This window comes from Miniopterus schreibersii, assembly GCF_964146895.1.
Source record: "Miniopterus schreibersii genome assembly, chromosome: 15".
NCBI classification, from domain to species: domain Eukaryota; kingdom Metazoa; phylum Chordata; class Mammalia; order Chiroptera; family Miniopteridae; genus Miniopterus; species Miniopterus schreibersii.
In genome coordinates this window covers 8,952,608-8,965,362 of record NC_138115.1, presented here as the reverse complement: position 1 = coordinate 8,965,362, position 12,755 = coordinate 8,952,608, and the positions used below count along the sequence as shown (strand labels likewise).

General features: G+C 40.9%; 1 protein-coding gene across 2 annotated transcripts in view; it reads left to right on the top strand.

The window, feature by feature from the left end:
• Nucleotides 1–12,755, top strand: part of SYNPR (synaptoporin) — a 260,070-nt gene that overhangs the window by 130,822 nt on the left and 116,493 nt on the right. The gene's annotated exons all lie outside the window — the stretch shown is intronic.

Sequence of the window (12,755 nt, the reverse complement as noted above, 5' to 3'; positions counted from 1 at the left end):
TCCAGAATCCGTTTCTCCTAATGTGGTCCATGGGCCACCTATATCAGAATCACCAGGGGATTTATTTAAAATGTTTTTATTAATTTTTAGAGAGAGAGGAAGGGAGAGAGAGAGAGAGAGAGAGAGAGAAATAGAAACATCAATGAGAGAGAAAATCATCTGTGGGCTGCCTCCTGCACAGCCCCTACTAGGGATTGAACCCAAAACCCGGGCAGGTACCCTGACCAGAAATTGAACCAGTGACCTCTTGGTTCATGGGTTGACACTCAACCACTGAGCAACACTGGCCGGGCCACTTGGGAAATTTATTAAAAATGATGTTTACATTAAAAGCAGACTTCTTGGAAAATACCACTAAAAACCAAGATATATTATGATAATGTTTTCAAACATTAAGAGAAAATGACTGTCAGACTAAAATTGAAAAGCTCTCCTAAGGTATATTTGTCCAGAACAAGGGTGCAATAAAAACATTATTAGACAAACATTAAGTCACATTTAATTTTTACATTTAACTAATCACCCTTTAAGGAGGGACTATCACTGTGGAATGTGTATTTTGGATCCATCCAACCTTGGGTTCAAATTCTGATTTCCATTCCCCACTAGCTGTGTGACTTTTAATTAAATGATTTACATTTTGAACCTCAATTTTCTTATCTGCTAAAGATGAAAGAATTCTAACTGTTGAGGGGAACGTGGGTCTGTTATAAGATTCTCGATAGTGTATATAAGTATGTGGCACATAGTGTTATGTTAAATCAATCATAACATTATGATTGATTATTAAACAGAATGAAATTTTGTAAAATCAGTACTTCAAATTGTCACTATCATGACATAATCATAAAATAAATTATAAATCAGTTGTTATAAATAGAAATCTACTTTGTCTGAATGTTTTAGATTTAATTTTTAATTTAATTTAGCATTCAGATCTTGTCATTTCATTCATTCGTTCGTTCGTTCATTCAACCAATGTTTATTAAGATTCTTCTAAGTGCTAGCAACTTTCCCTGGCACTGGGAATACAGCAGTGTTATATGTTATTCAGAGGGGTGAAGATGGGGGGCAATAAATAAATAAAAGAAAATAGTGGTAAGAGCTATAGAGAAATATAAATCAGGGAGAGGAGATCAGCCATTCTTGCAAACCCATATTTTTATAAATTGAATCACAACAGCAAATTTATCAAGGGAAAGCTACCAAAAGGTTTTGGAAGTATTAACCAAGTATTTTTTATCTTTGTGAGTTTTAGGATTTTCTCTCTAGGTTATCTTTAAAATGAAGAGTCACCCTATTGGAAAAATTGAAGTTGATTCAAAATTCGATGGCCAACTGGTGCCACCTTTGCACCTTCCCACAGCAGGAGTGTTTGACAATTGCAGGCTTATGGATTATTCCATATAATACTAATATTAACCCCAGGAAACAAACAGATTAATTGTATACTGAGTTTCCCATAAAGGGAGGGAAACTGGCTGAGAAAGGCCACTTTTAATTGAGCAGAGATTTACCTCTGGTAAAGTGGTGATGCAACGACTCAAACTCAGGTTTTCTCTCCCCGAATTCAACTTGGACTCTGTGAGAGAACCTCTCCTTATTTGACAATCCCTAAAATCCTCATAAAAAAATGCCAGGGCTCCAGGATAGTAAGTGCTATTGCTTTGCATTGTGGAGACTTGAGGTTATTTTAGGTTTAAGCTATACCGCTGTCTAAATATGGTGGTGCTGAGAATGAAAACAGAAAAAATAACATACTGGCAAATGGGATTTATGAAGTATGGAACATCAGCTTCAAAACAATTGTATGTATATGTATAATAAGAAAAACACCTGTTAGGCTATTATGGAATTTTCTAAAGCAACTTTACATTAAGTTTTAAAGGGGGATTTTTTAAACATTTTACTTTAAATACCTTTTTTAATACCTTCTGATTGAAATTTAAGAACAATTTTATTCTTATTGGCTCAAAATTGGAGTTATGCCCTAGTAAAATCTGCCAGTTAAATGTCCAGCTATACCTTGGAAATGTAACATTTCTTTCTTTCACTAACCCACAGACAATACTAGAATCTAATAATAAAAATATTAGAGGCAATATGTTAAAAGAGAAAAATATTAGTACTGCATCCAATTACTATGGAAATTCTTCCTCCTCAATTAGAACACAGCTGGGCTCCAAAGGAGCCGTGTCCACCCCTGGGCTCCAGAAGCCTCATTCATTTCCTCATCTTATAACATGGAGGTTGAAATTCACAGCACACTGTTCAGACTCCACTGCAATTATTTTTCTAATAAAATAATGAAATTTTGTGCTATCATAATTGGCCATGCCTTTGTGCCACACACACGGTGCTCCATTCCCTCTACAACTACATTTAGAATATAAAATTTTGGAAACAGCAGGAACCCCCAGAATGTTCAGCCATCCTTAACGGTACAGTACAAACAGCTGAAGATGTAGTACAAATGGTTTTCTAAAGTACGTGGCTCCAGAGTCCTGACATGGCAGATATTAATACAGAAATGTGTAAACTTCAGTATCATTTAAGATTGTCAATTTAAAAGAAATTAGTTCATAAATAATACAGCAGGATCAAAGGGCAGTTTCCTTTTGTTGTTACTTTTAAAGTAATAATAGTGAAAGCATCTTTCTTTCTCAAAGCAATAAAAAATTGGGTAGCCCTGGCCAGGTAGCCAGTTGGTTCAGAGTCATCCAGATAGGCCAAGGTTGTGGGTTCAATCTCCAGTCACAGCACATACAAGAAGCAACCAATGAATGCGTGAATACGTAGAGCAGCAAATCGATGTGTCTCTCTTTCTCAAATCAATAAAAAAAAATTTAATTTTTGTTAAGTGGGTAGAATTTCAAATTAATAGCTCTTTCCACAATTAAAAAAATGTATTGTAGACGGACCTGATGACATTAAAAAATAATAATATTTTATTATTTGCCACACAGTTGAAGCTCTTTAGAAAACCTTACTCATTGTACTTATTGGATAAATCACTGTTCTTTAGTCTCTCTAAAAAAATTTTGTCACTGCCCACAGCATATTGAATACCCATGGAAAGTTTGGTAGCCAAACCCTACTGAACTACCAGTGAGTATACGTGCTCATACGGTGTTAGTTATATTAAACCTCAAAAGCATGCCCCATTTCCCTCACATTTTGCCTTTGTTGAATGTGTGTATGTGTATCTTCAAATATTCTCAATGGCAAATATCAATTATTTTCTCCTAGTCTCATTCAGTTGTTGACTGTGAAATAGACCTCAAATGTCAAAGCCCTACTCCTTTTGCTCTCACTCCCCAGTGTCTAAGACATGGCGCTTGACATAGACTAGACCCTCCATAAATGTTTGTTGAATGAATAAATGACAATCATGGAGAATTTGCTTTTCTACCAGAAGCATTCTGTTAAGTCAGTCCCTTTAGGCCTCCTCAGGCCAACCTGCCAGATGAAGAGTAAATGGTTTCCTGAAATTTATCAGAAGGATATGAGAATGGGAGGAGAGGGCTAAGAACTGTAACCCCCATTTTTTCAAGCCCTTACTGTGGACCAGGAAGGAGGCAGAATATGTTAGATATATTTAGTCAATTCTCACAATAGTCCTGTTAGGTGGGGGAGATTACCCTCAGTTTATAGAGGAGAAGATGCAAGTCTCGACAGGTTTAGGAATTTGTTTAAGGACCAAGAACTAGGAAGTGATGACAGGAGCTTTCCCTGCAGGTCGGCCTGAATCCACAGCCTTTGCCTTAACCTCCGCACGTCTCTAAGGAGCCCGGGAGTGGCCCCCTTAGCGGTGCGCTCCCGGGGCCGCCTGGCCGGGCAGCCCACCCGGGTGCTCCTACGGGCATTGCTATAAACCCCGGGCCTTTGCTTGTTTCCCCCCATGCAGAGCCATCACTTTCCAAGCTAAGAATGCCTTCTCTAGCTCGCCTCCAAGTGCCACTCCAGGCATTATCTGAGTCGATGACACATGCTCAGAGCCCTTTTGTGATCCCTTTCCCAAGGTAAGAGTTAGCTTCTTGGCAATTTCAGTTCTTTCATCCTTGAGTCAATTCTGACTTCCCAAGGATAGTTTTCAATTCCAATTAGTTTTGTTTTTATTCTACTGAATTGATAGTTCCACTTGGAATGATTCTTTTTATTATTTCATTTTTCTTCCTTAAGGTCCTAAGAGGTCATTGTTTGCCCCCTGGAGCTTAAGGATATCTTAGAATCACCAATAGGCATAGCATGAGGAGCGAAGAAGGTACATTTTAATGAGCTCGTCGGTGATGTTCCTTACATATACTAAAATAAGTTAGATCGAAATAAGATTGATGAGAGCTTCAAGGGCTTCAACAGCTAACTGGCTTTATTATCTAGGAAACAGGAAGAAGTGAAAAAAAAGCTGCAGAATAAGAGAGTCATTAAACTCTTGTAGTTAAGAGAGGGTCAAAAGTCTCAGTGGAGCAAATTCGAATTTGTATTAACTAAGAGAGAGGCAAAAGGTCCCCTGAAGGACCACACAGGCCCACAGAGCTCGAACCTGATCAGGGACACACTGAATATTTGGCAAGCATGAGGCAGAGGTCTCCCCTGCCTGGACTGGGTCCGTGCCTGGCACATGGATGGTCACGTGATGACCTTACTGCTGGAAGATGCTGTGGGTGTTACTGATAGCATCAGACACGAAGGGTTTGGCATTGACTTTCTCCTCTTGCCTTTGTTCACCCAAAATGGAATTTTTAACCTTCTTCTTATGAACCATTTTCTCTTCTCAAGAACCTCAGTTCACTTCTTTCTTACCTGTTTCCTCCTAATCTTAGCTATGCACTCACCTTTTGTGAAAATCAGAGTATTTAGAGCACTAAAATTTGTTTGCTGTGGATATATATAAAGTCTGCCATCTACTAACTAGGTTGATCCTTGAATTTATGTGCTTTATTTAGCACTGCCCTCTGCTTTTCTATTTCTTGATATTCTCTCTCCCCTGTACTTCTTCAGAAAGAGGAAGGGAGAGAGAGAAACATCGATTGGTTGCCTCCCGTGTGCTCCCTGACTGGGACTCGAACTGCCATCTCGGTGTAAAGGACAAGGCTCCAACCCACCGAGCCACACTGGCCAGGGCTCTCTCTCCTGTACTTCCGTCATCAAATCTCTTTGTATCATGCCAGCTCTGGCCTATCTCTCTTCCTCTTTTAAAGACCCTTGTGATTGTATTGGGTCCACCCAGATAATCCAAAATACTCTCCCCAGCTCAAGGCCCATAACGTAATTGCCTCTGCCAGATATTTCCATGGCAGGGGTATTTCCATGGAAGGAGATTAGTACATGGGCACCTTTGGGAAAGTCATTATTCTGACTACCACAGAATTAAAAAGCAGTAATATAAGAATAGTTTCATAGAGAAAGTGGCAATTGAAGTGCGTCTTAAACACAAAGACGGAGAAGGCACTCCAGAAGACAGCAGCGTATGTGAGGGCTTTTAGGCTAAGAGTGGCCAGGATTGTCCGGGGGAGGGGAGGCTTGTAAGTAATTTGTTATTCGCTGAAGACAGTGGGAGGTGAGACTAGAGAGGGCCTGGAGACAGAAGGCCTTGCAAGCCATGCTGACCAAGTTCTACTTTATCTGGTAGGCAATGGAGGGTCGTTGAATGGTGGTAAGTGGGGAAGGGGACGCAGCACAAGCAAACTTGCATTCTAGAAATATTACCCTCGCAGTGGAATGGAGCCTGGGTGCTTGGGGGCAAGGCTGGGGGCATGTGCAACCCATAGGAGACCAAACTATTACTCTGGCAAGTGATGATGGTGGCCTGGACCAAGGTGGTAACAGGTGAATAGAGGAAGAAACAGAACTATGATTGAAATTAAAATGCAGGATGAACAGAGCCAGGCACCTGTTTGAATGAATGAGATGAGAGAGAAAAGAATGTAGGATGGCTCTCTGGCTTTTGACTTTGGTGGTGGACAGAGGAGGTACCGTGGGCTGAGACTGAGCATGTCTCAAACGAGGCTGTTCCCGTGGGTTCTAGGAGTCACCCTAAAAGAAGCATAGCCTTTAAGTGCTCATTAAGCCCCGTGTCCTAATGCCACCGATTGTTTCATCTCCAATGTTTCATTGGACTCGCAGCATTAAGAAATGAGAACATTATCATAATCATAATCATTGATGAGATCTGCTTCCTGCGGAGCAAGCTCTGCATTACCCAGCTCTTTCTACTTCCCTCTGGCATTCTTCCCAGGGAGCAGGAAAACATCAACCGATAAAAGCCAAGTGCATATAGACAGAGGACCTAAGTAGACACTTGTCTAAAGAGGACATACAGACGGCCAATAGGCATATGAAAAGATGCTCACTGTCACTAATCATCAGAGAATGCAAATTAAAACCATCATGAGATACCACCTCACACTTGCCAGAATGGCTGCCATCAATAAATCAACAAATATCAAGTGTTAGTGAGGGTGTGGAGAAAGGGGACCCTGGTGCACTGCTGGTGGGAATGCAGACTCGTGCAGCCACTGTGGAAATCAGTATGGAGTTACCTCAAAAATTAAAAGGGAACTGCCTTATGACCTAGCAATTCCACTTCTGGGAATTTATCTGAAGAAACCCGAAATACTAATTCAAAAGAATATATGCACCCCTGTGTTCATTGCAGCTTTATTTACAATAGCCAAGATTTGGAAACAGCCCAAGTATCCCTCATTAGGTGAGTGGATAAAAAAGCTGTGGTACATTTACACCATGGAGTACTACTTGGCCGTAAAAAAAGAAGGAAATCTTACCCTTTGCAACAGCATGGATGGGCCCGGAGCACATTATGCTGAGTGAAATAAGCCAGTCAGAGAAAGACAAGTAATATGATTTCACTCATATGTGGAATTTAATGAACAAACTGAACTAACAAACAAAATAGAGTCAGACTCCTAGATAGAGAGCAGGCACACAGCTCTGGTGGAGGGAGAGAGTGTTGGGTGGAGGGTGGAGAGAGTGAGCAAAAACTTTCTAAAAAAGAGAAAGAACTCGTGGACCTGGACAACAGTGTGGTGACTATGGGATGGAGGCGCCTGGGCGGGGGTGGAGGAGAGCATAAGGGAGATACATGATGTTGGAAAAACAAATAAAATAAAGGAAAAAACAAAAATGTAGTGCATATATACAACAGAATATTATTCAGCCTTAAAAAAGGAAATCCCCCCATTTTCAGAAAGAAAGCCAAATGTAGTAGCTTCCTCCTGTTCCTTGAGCAAGTCTAATACTTTCTCCCACTTTTGTTCTGGCCTTTTCTGGACTCCTCTTAAAGTATCGCTTCTAACCCTCTCCCCACAGACCTCTGGTTTGGTTCGGATTCCCTCTGAGCATCGGCCAGATGCAGTGGTAAGGCTGAGTGAGGGCAAAGTGAGCCCAGGTCCTTATAAGCCTCATCCCGAAGCAGGTTCTGCTCGCCTTTGAAAGCTTCAAGGTAGGGACAGAATCTAAGAGAAGGAGGGTGCCCCTGGATCGGGTTAAGGATTTAGTCTAACAGTCTGCAATCTAGGGCTCAGCCCTGGCTGTAGGACTCACGCGCTGTGTGTTCAAGAAGCTACCAGGTTAGGAGCCTCAGCTTCGGCTACGTAGAACCAGGTCAGCACCTGTCTTGCAGGCATGTTGGGAAGCTCACTTAGATAATGCATGTAAAGCACTTTTTTCAGGCCTGGCATTCATAAGTGCTCCCTAAACATTCCTTATTCTTTTGATTTTGAGTATTTTATTAACAATTACTATAATGTGACTCATCAATAAATAACAGATTTCATGTGCTAAGTCCGGGCTCCTCCTGAGGACTTGCCTGGCCTGGCCTCAGGCCTTAGCACATGCTACTTACGCTCCTCCTTCCCCCCTGCAGCTGACCCCCTGGATCTCCTCAGACATGCCCGCTCTCGCCCCCCCAGAAGCTGCACCCATCTCTGACTGTGCCCACGGCTGGCCCCTTTCCCGTCTTCTGAGCCTGAATGTCCCTCCTCAAAGAAGCCTTCCCTGTTCCCCTGTATCTCTACCACTGTATCTGCTCATCTCTTAACTTTATTACAGTGTTACATTCATTTATTCATTTATTGCTTGTTGCACCTACCATACTTTAAGCTCCGAGAGAGCAGCATCTATCATCTATCTATAATCTATCTATCATCTATCTATCATCTATCTATCTATCTACCTATCTATCTATCTATCTATCTATCTATCTATCATCTATCTATCTATCTATCTATCTATCTATCTATCTATCTATCTATCTATCATCAACTATCATCTATCTATCTATCTATCTATCTATCAATCATCTATCTATCTATCTATCTATCTATCTATCTATCTATCTATCATCTATCTATCATCAATCTATCATCTATCTATCATCTATCTATCATCTATCTATCATCTATCATCTATCTATCTATCTATCTATCTATCTATCTATCTATCTATCTCTATCTATCTATCTATCTATCTATCTATCTATCTATCTATCTATCTATCTATCTATCATCTATCTAATCTATCATCTATCATCTCCAGCACCTGCACTCCTGGTAAACAATGAATATTTACATTTAGATGTTCATTTTTTTTATTTTAAGGAAATGTTCATATACCTCTGATAAAATTGCATTGGATAAAATGACTATTCCAGAGAGAGTCATATGTCAAATAAAACCTTGAATTCAGTGGTATGAATTTATACTCATTAACCTTTAATTTAGGTCACTGACTTACACTTTTTTCCCGAACATAGGATACCATCTTTCTAGTCATTGAATATACAGAGGTCACAGAAAGCACCTTTCCTAGATTGTCTGTTGTTATAAAATGAGCTTTGAAATGACAATATCTTCTCACATCTCTCATGACGGGGAAGAGATGAAAACAGACTGGGAAACTGTTCTTTGCGTACTTCAGTGTGCATCCATTAAAATATGCATTTCTAACCAATTCTTCGAAAGCAGTCAAACGCCACAAGGTTTCTGGTGGCCTCAAAGCGGCCTGGTGGGCAGGCCTCCCTGCTTCCTGTAAGGGGAAGCGTGCTGCGGGCAGCATCCGGGCCCAGGGCCGCGAGGGAAACGGTGGAGGCTGGCTCCACGGTGCCCGTGGGCTCCTCTGCTCCGGACACCGCTCGCGCCCTGGCTGCTGCCGCCACTCCCCTCAGAGGCTGGTTATTCCGTCGGAAGTCGGGTCGATGTCACTCGTAGTCGTCGAGGCCTCCCATGTGCTGCTAGGTTTCACAGACGGTTCTGCCACTTTCTTCTGGAGTGGAGGGAACAAGATAAAGTCGTTGGCTTTTTCTTTACTGTGGAATATTTGATAGTTTCCCTTTCCACTGAAGTGCTTTTCCTTCAGGTAGCTCCTTATAAGAAGTAGCCTGGCTCAAAAACCTCAGGTCCTGGGTTTTCACGTTAGACCAAGTTTGGTGCACATGGAAATAACAAAAAGGGAATTACTAGATAGTGACATAATTCTAAAGGAAGTGATTTATGATACGTCCTGAAGAAAATGGGAAGGAATGGCATCAGAACCCTTAGTGAGAGTTAGACCCCGCAAGTGCCTTGGAAATGACAGTTGCCTGAAAAATACCTTTTGAACGAATGTGAGGGCTGGGTCTGAGAGGAAGGTGTGGTGTCTTACCACATAAGCTGGGCTTCTGTTTAAGAGCTCTGGTTCTTAGCCTCGGGTCCCTGGATCACTGGGTGTGGTCTATGAGAGAGCCTGATGGGGCCTCTGAACCCACTGAATATCTATGACAATTTTAAAATATATATCGAGTTCAGAATTTTTCTATGGAGTAAGTCCATAGCCTTCAGTAGCTTCCCAAAGGGTAAACTGAGGTAAAACACCAGCCCTCAGATATTCCCTATCTCATCCCATCAGGGTTCTTTAGACAACCACTATCAAATTTCCCCCAAAGCAAATTTATCTTACTCCAATTTGCAGGATAAGCTCATACCTTGAAATGTTGTCATTCAATTATTATAACTCTTATTTATCTATTTTTATCACTTTCTGCATTCTTTCCCTTATCTGACTCCAAATTTTATGTTAATGCCTTTTCTTCTAGCTTATTTTTTTATTGATTTGAGAGAGAGAGAGATCTATTTGTTGTTCCTCTTATTTATGCGTTCATTGGTTGATTCTTGTATATGCCTGGGCCGGGGATTGAACCAGCAACCTTGGTGTATCGGGATGACACTGTAAACAACTGAGCCACCTGGCCAGGGCTCTTCTAACTGCCAAGTCAACTTATTTCTTTCTAGACTCTCACTTGAAGCACTTCTGGTGGACTCCCCTCAGTGCACTGATATAAACTTGTGAGTTCTGCCGTGTTTGGAGGGAGATGAGGAACGTATCCCCGTTAGTTGACCAAAGCAGAATCAGATGCCCGCTCTGAGCTAAGCATTGTGTTTACCCTAATGACAGCTCTGTTATGCTGTCTTGATTTACCCCCATCGGACTTTTCCTCTAATATTTTTGCCCTCCTCCTAGGCTCCCCGTCCTACAGGTGCTGGGGGTGCCCCCGTGTGCTTTCCCTCTCTGCGGAGATTACCGATTGCAGGCGGAGGCGAGCACTCCTGCAGGGAGGGGGAGACACCCAGGAGAGGGCCCTGCCCGCACAGGCCTTCCCGTCAAGCAAGGAAAAGAATCCTGGCATCGTGCCTGGTAATCCTTACTGGTTTCATCTTTAGGTCATGTTGTCCCATATCCTCAGTAGGTATTTAAACTTTTTCCTAATTCCTCAAATTCCTGATCTCCTCCTTCATGTCACTCATTGTTTGATCTCACTTTTCCATTGACTAGGAAGATTAGGACCTTCCCCATCGGACCCTCAATTTCCCTCCTTTCCAACTCAGAGTAACTCCCCGGAGCCCCATCAAGCACCTCCTTCTTGTCTCTTTGAGGAAGAATTGTCCCTCACATTCCTTAAACACACTTTTGCTGGTCAACTACTATTTGCAAGGCATTTTTCACTTCTGTTTCTCTCCCCACGCCTCCAATGTTCTCCGGCCCATGCAAATCCCTTCTTTTAGAATGATGTCACTATTTCTTACATAATTGTCTCTGGTTCCCACACACAAATAAGGTGACTTTGATAGTATTTTAATCTTGCTAGGTGTGTTAAAGAGTGCTACAAGTTTAATTTCAGAGCCAGAAGCTAAAAGGTCACTCTGCTTTTAACTACAAATCACTGGATGGCTCCCTATTTTTGGTCTCTCCTGCAGTGTTGGAGTTGATGGTATCATATTTATGTCTACGTTCATCAGTATAGTGTATATGCACTCCACTTGACAACATTATACTCAGAAACGAAAACCAATATACTAAATATTAAGTAATTTGATATATTTTATCACCTCTTGAATTTAATCAACAGAAAGGCATTATCGAATGATGGTGGGGATTTTTGTCTGATTGTCTAGGAAATAATGTTCTTTTACATGGAATGCATAGTCTTTTAGGCCATAGGGATCTTTCATCTCATTAAAACATAATGAGAAAAGGCTTCTCTCTCATAACAAGGCAGAACTAAATGGATTCTTAGAACAATCAATAGAAGATTATTAAGAAAGAAATTTTTTGTTAAAGAAGAGAGACTATGTTTTCATCTAAGTTCTGCAGTATTATAATAATGGAGCAGAATGAGACTTCGTCACTTTAAAAAGTCTTCCTCCCGGGCCCCAGCCGGATGGCTCAGTTCGTTGGAGCATCACCCTGTACACCGTGTCTGGAGTGGTTTATAACATGACCTCAATTTTTAAAAACCTTTAGTAATGGAAAAGTTCAAACATATAAAAAGAAACACTGAATAATATAATGAGCCTGTTTCCTTATCGCCTGGCTCCAACAATAATCAGCTTATAACCAATGCTGTTCCTTTTATACTCCAATCTACACCCTCTCCCCAGAGCATCATATTATTTCTCCCATATGTAAATTGGTATGTATTTCTGAAAGGTACTGAAACAGAAAACACCACAATACTGTATCACACATTCTAAAAATTAGCAATAATTCAGCATCATCAAATATCTACAAATTTTCAAATATCTCATTTAATCTCATGATTTTTTCACAGTTTCCTTGAATCTGGATTTTAAAAAATCTATCATTGAAATGATACGTCTTATAAAACCTTTTAATCTGTAAGCACTTATCTTTCAATCCCTGTTTTTCTTCTCTCTCCCCATCTCTCTCTCTCCCTCTCTCACTCATATATTTTTGATATTCTTGTTGTTGCTCTTAAATAAATAAGAGGTGTTCCGAACTGGAGAGTTTCTCATGGTCTTGGTTTTGCTGATTTCACCCCTGTGGTGTCATTTAACACGATCCTCTCTCTTCTCTATATTTTGTAAATTGGCAGTTGGACATAGAGACTTGATCAAATTTAAAAACTGATATTTTTTTGGCCAACAATACTTAAAATTGTGTGAGATCTTCTTCTTTTAGAAGTGTATAACATCTGGTTGTCTCTCTTTTTGCGGTATCAGTCATCAGCGTTTAAATTAAGCATGTGTCTTAGTCAGTTTGGGCTTCCATAACCAAGTACCACAGACTCAGTGGCTTACCCAACAGAAATGTATTTCTCACAGTCTGGAGGCTGAGAAGTTCAAGTTCAAGGTGTCAACAATTTCCTTCTGAGGCCTCTCCTCTTGGCTTGTAGGAGGTGGCCACCTGGCTGTGTGCCCTTCCTTGGTGAGTGCACATGGTAAGGGGAGCACTCTGCTGTT